The following is a 5668-nucleotide window of genomic DNA, read 5'->3' on the forward strand; positions in this document are numbered from 1 at the left end:
AGTCATGGAATTCTTCACAGAATGACGTAACTTTTTGTTTGAAATTCTATTAAAAATCCTATTTTAAATGTACCTGTATAAATTAGCATATTTACAAGGAAAGTCATAGGATCTCTCTGCCTCCCTCCATAAATGTATAAAATACAAGTAGGCACAGATACAATCCACAAGGAAAGCAAATTACCAAAATAGGCGTGATCAGCTCACATTCCTCTGTCATTTCTTCATTTATTGTCTCATTTGCAGTACTGTACTCTGTAATAGTAGCAAAGATCAAAAAAACTTAAAATCTTAATAGAAGTAACTAAAAGTTGGCAAAATTATATCTGTGGATTCTTTTTTTGTGGAATCTGTTAGAGGTTGCTGCTGTTTCTTGTTTTTCTGTTGGAATCTATTCAGCTCAAGAAACCAGTGTTTCATGAGATCATGGTTTGAGAACTACCATGGAACCTCTTGAAACTACTGTAACAAATTTTGTTCCGTCTCTTGATTTGAAAGCAACTGTTCCCTATAACCAGTCTCTTCTACATGGGTTGCAAACAGACTAAAGGAAAGAGCCAGTTTGAGATCCCAATGCAGTTCACATTTTATTAAAAATAGAACTCTTTCCTCTTGCAGATACGGGGCAATGGTTTTTATGTGTGTTTATTTGTATTGGTTTTAAGTGAATGATAGCCACAATTATAAAGGAAATAGGATTTTAAAAGGATTTCCATCATGACAGCATGTCTCCCAGCAGCTCTTAGTCTAGGCAATACTATATTTCCTGTCAAAACTCATTCAAGAAAGTATTTCAGTCATTGTTACTTGAGCATTTTGAAGGAGTAGCACAAGAGAACTGTACTTTCTGCAACTCTCCTTGTGCACTGATTTGAGCAATATTAGATAGGAATAGAAGAAGCAGTACAATTACAATTGATAGACTCCATGAAGTTTAGACAGAATGCATCTGTCGCCTACATGCTGAGCTTTGAACAAGTGCAGGCAAGCATCCAATGCTCTCAACAATGAGCCCCAGATGTAGGATACAGAGGCAAACCATATGGGTCAGAGGCAGAAACAGAACTAAGAAAAGAAGATTTAGAACAAAACCAAGACTTGGATACAACATTCTAAACACACCCAGCTAGGGGCTTCACCAGTAGCAAGAAAAGGAGTGGTAAACAGTTTTCAATTCAAGCCTATTGAGATCACTGGCTAGCAGTGGCTAGAGTGCTGTTATAAAATCTCACTAGATTTCATTTCATATAAGCTCCATGTTGGAGCTCAATGGCTGTCCACAGGTAAGAGAACCTTATGGAGTGACACTTGCACCATGAATTTATAATCCCAAACTTTGAAAAATACAGCAAACACCCTGCAAGAAATTACTGTCTTTAGGCCTCTGTTAAGTGAATATTTTAAAGAATAGATTTTGTATTTTAATTTTTTGTTGATCTTATAAAGTGTCGAGAAAAAGAACTTGTTCAGACATTGTTTAAGGAAGGGCATATAGATGAGGAAAACCAACAAGGAATTGCGGTTACAGAAATGGCACAGTTCAAAAGAGCACTCGAATTAGAATAAGGCTTTTTTGAAATGTCTGAAAATGTGTCTAAAAACCAACATTTACCCCAAAAGTACACAATTTCCTCTTTGAATCTAAGTTATACATTTAATATTTCTCTAATCAGTAATATAACATTTATGTGGTGATAGGTTTTTTCCTGAATCACTATAATTAAACTGACCAATTTTATTACGTCAAATGTAATGATGTAATTATGATGGCATTTTAACAGCAATTTGGTCATATCAAAACACTAGCCCTAACTTTTCCTGGTATCTTTGAACAAGAAGCTGATTAACCTAACATTAAGGCATTCTGTATAAGCCTGACTCAGAGGAAGTGATTGATACAGTATTGTGAAGAAAATCCATGAACTTGAGGTCAGACGACCTGTATCTTATTTCTGGCTCTATGTTATTTGAGCCTATTTGGCTCCAGTCTTCTAGTAAGTTTTGACTACATTAAGTTGTGGGCTCTACCAACTCTAATATTCTTGGGTTTTATTAGTTAACTTCAAAATATCCACAATATAAGAGCAATTGATGTTTATAATTTAAATCATTTACAATTCAAAAATGTATAAATTATCAAAGACGAAGTTCTCAGCATAATCAAAATGTTAGATATAATTTTTATAATCAAGTTTTTTAACAGTGTCTTCCTTTATTTGGGGGGGTTGGGAAGAAGACTGCATGGTGAGGGAAAAAATCAATTAAAGGACTACAAATGCAAGGAGCAAGAATGTTAAAGTAATTCACAAAATGAGTAACTGGAATCATTTTCTTAAGAGGACGTGATTTGTGGAAGAAAAACTTTAATTGCTATTGCAAAAAACACTTATGAAGCAGAAATTGGTTTCCATAATATTATTAGACAATATGTTCTAGAAGGTGGAGGTAACGATATGAAATTCTTGCAGCAATGAAATAGAATAGTCCCAGATGGTTAGGCTGAGACCAGCACCTAATGAGGACGAAAGCCTTGTCTGTGGAGAAGTTCGGACAATACCTGGAGGAATATTACTCTGTGCATAAGCCAAACTGAACTGCTTTCACAAGTGTTGTAAAGTTTCATATAGTAAAAGGTTTTTTCTACATGTACTTAAGTTTCACAGCAAAAGTGGTATAGAATACCTAAATACAGGAGAGAGTATTCATGCAAGATATCTAGCTCCTTGATGTAATAATGCACACAATTCAAAATGATTACATTATCATTTCATCTAAGGCTTTCTGTGACTACAAGGTGGTGGTTACAGAAAGCATGGCCCCCATTTTCAACATCTAAAAAGCATGTGTGCAGGGGTTTTTTTGTTTGTTTGTTTCCTTTTCTTTTTCCTTATTTAACTCTGCTGTTGCTGTTGCTTCTTAGCAAAACTGGTAAAAAAAAAAATTGTAATCATTGAACATAGCACTCTGGCAATCAAGACATTTAAAACCTTCAGTCTTCTGGGGCGAAGAAAGCACTGTGAGACATTTAGAACTGTGATTAACAAACAACGTGGGCACAAATTTTCCTGGTTTGAAGACTTCCACAACTTTCCTGATCAAGTCATCATAGGAGGTCTGACTTAAGTTGGTTTCAAAGCTAACATAAGAAAAGTCTGGTTCTGGATGTGAATAGTTTAATACATTCCATCTGATTTCATTCCATTCACTGAACCTCCACTAGGATTGAACAGTGTGGCATCAATGACGGAACCTGGTGTTGGATCATGAATTCCACTCTCATAAGTGATACCCTTTGCAGTAACACCAACTTTCGTGTAGAACTGGTCCACGTCTGCTGGGTCAAGCTCACTCATCAGAATTTCCAGGGTTTGATCTGGCTGACTGATTCCCTGACTCTGAGAAATCCAGAGTATACAAGTACTAACAGTTTGAATTCATACGTCCCACACAATATGCTGCTCCATTTGGGAAAACTGCATTAAGTAGTTCTACTTCTTCCTGGACCTTCCAGTGTGGGTACCTTGGTGAGAAGGCTTTATGAAATGCTTACGAGAATAAAAGAAGCATTGAATTGAGTCAAACCCTCTGTATCCCTAGCAAGCTTCAGCAGGAGAACCAGTGCTTTCAGGAAGAGGGTGGTACACCACATCTTAAAAATGAAACGTCTCTTGGAGACAAACATGATGCTCTCACTGCATACGTTAGCTTCCTGCTTGTCAGTTTTTGTCACACTTATGATTGAACATTGCATATCTATCAAAACTACATCCCACGCAGATCTAGGGACAGTGCAAAGATCCCCAGATCTTTGGTTTGCATCAGGTTGCTGCTGGTAGGAACAAACTTCCAGCAGCTTCTCAGTTCCTTTGAAAAAATGTGCAGCTTCCATCAGAAAATCAACTAAATTAAATCTCTTCTCCTGCCACTGTGGAATGTTCCAGGTATTACCAAAAGTCAGTTCCTTTTTTTGGTATAATTTTATATTAATTTTTATTTGTACATATTTATAAGGTACAGAGTTGACTATCAGTATTTGTGTACAGTATGTGATCAAATCAATGTTATTAGCATGTTCATCGTTACAAATCATAATTACTTTTTGTGTCCCATACCCAATTATGTCTTACCCCCTCCCCCCACCTCTAGTAACCATAGGTATGTTCTCTCCTTCTAAAAGTTATATTAACTTTTTCTTAATTTAAAAAAAAAAGGATTAATAAAATTGTTCTGGTTTTTTTTGAGCGAAAGTTGAATGTGAGTCTGTTGGAAATAGAGGCAGATACAGTTCAGTCTCCTAAAACCCGCTGCTTTCCCATTAGAATAGAACAAGCACTAGCTAATGTCACCAGCCATATTGTGTGACATTATCAGCCATGATCAACTTTTAAAATTGGCTGTCTACTTATTATATAGAAAAAGATTTCTCTTAAATACAGTTTGCTATTTAACTAATAACCTCTTTATTTGATCAGGTTAAATAAGCTAAAATTTATTTTTTGGATATTATAAACGATCCAAGCATAAGCTACCACAATTACTTCAGGAAAATAGTGATCAATCTATGATAATGCTATATGCCTACTTTATTTATTTTTACTTAAAAATAAACATAACTTAAATCTCAACTAAGTTATACCAAAGTCATTTTAGATTCAAACCAAGAATCTGTTCAAGAAACGGATCATTAGGGTATATTCATAAGAAAACACAACATCTCCAGAGCAATTAGCAAATTTAACCTCCAAAATATGAAATTTACAGATTTATCCCAATATGCACATCGTAGACTACAACAATAGCATGGTTTTTAATCCATTAAAGACATTAAGCACTTAAGCACCCTTTAATAGAAAAAAATTTAAATAGAATGAGGTTCACATTGTTATTTGGAAAGGCTTATATTTATTGACTTCTAAGACTATAGCAAAAATAGAAATATTAGCATGGGGCATACCACTTTTTTGATTGCTTTTAAAAAATATGTGACAAAATTTATTGACATGGAAAAGAGCATTAATGATAACAAATTATCCATTAAAGAGCTTGATACATAGCTCTCTAGTGAAGTGTCTTTATCAGATAAAGTCTCTCATCACTGACCATTTTAAATAGAATGTCATAGCAACAGTGGCATATCATGGAATGCAGTTTTCACAATGTTTTTATTCTGAACACAGTTATGTTTTTAAAATATTGTAATTGCCAAAAAAAGTCACTACAAAGTTATGGGTCAGTTCAACAATATGAATGCTTAGAAGAATTATGAGTAGATATATTTACAAAACTTTTAATATGAGGAAAATGTCACAATATCATGTCAAAAAAGTTTAATACAAAGCCGTATGTACAGAATAACCATCATATATCACCTATTAATAAAAATAGTAAAAGGAAATTAATTGGAAGGAAAATTTGCTTAAAATTCACTCATGTTATCGCAAAGTGTGACCTTAACTAAATTCTTTTTATTCCTATTTTTAAAAATATACGATATATTGTTATTAACTGTAGTCACCATGATGTACAATAGATCTGTTGAATTTATTCTTTCTAACCAAAATTTTGTGTCCTTTGACAAACATCTCCCCAATCTCCTCATTTCCAAGCTTTTGGTGACTAACATTTTACTCTCAGTTCAACTGCTTTACACTCCATATATAAGTAAGAT

The 5668-nt window shown here is 34.3% G+C and overlaps 1 pseudogene; it reads right to left on the reverse strand.

The window, feature by feature from the left end:
- Positions 1-2891: 2891 nt before the first annotated feature.
- Positions 2892-3889, reverse strand: LOC103600569 (annotated as a pseudogene).
- Between the last annotated feature and the right edge of the window lie 1779 nt (positions 3890-5668).

The sequence above is a fragment of the Galeopterus variegatus genome, unplaced genomic scaffold (genome assembly GCF_000696425.1).
Source record: "Galeopterus variegatus unplaced genomic scaffold, G_variegatus-3.0.2 Scaffold3389, whole genome shotgun sequence".
NCBI lineage: Eukaryota > Metazoa > Chordata > Mammalia > Dermoptera > Cynocephalidae > Galeopterus > Galeopterus variegatus.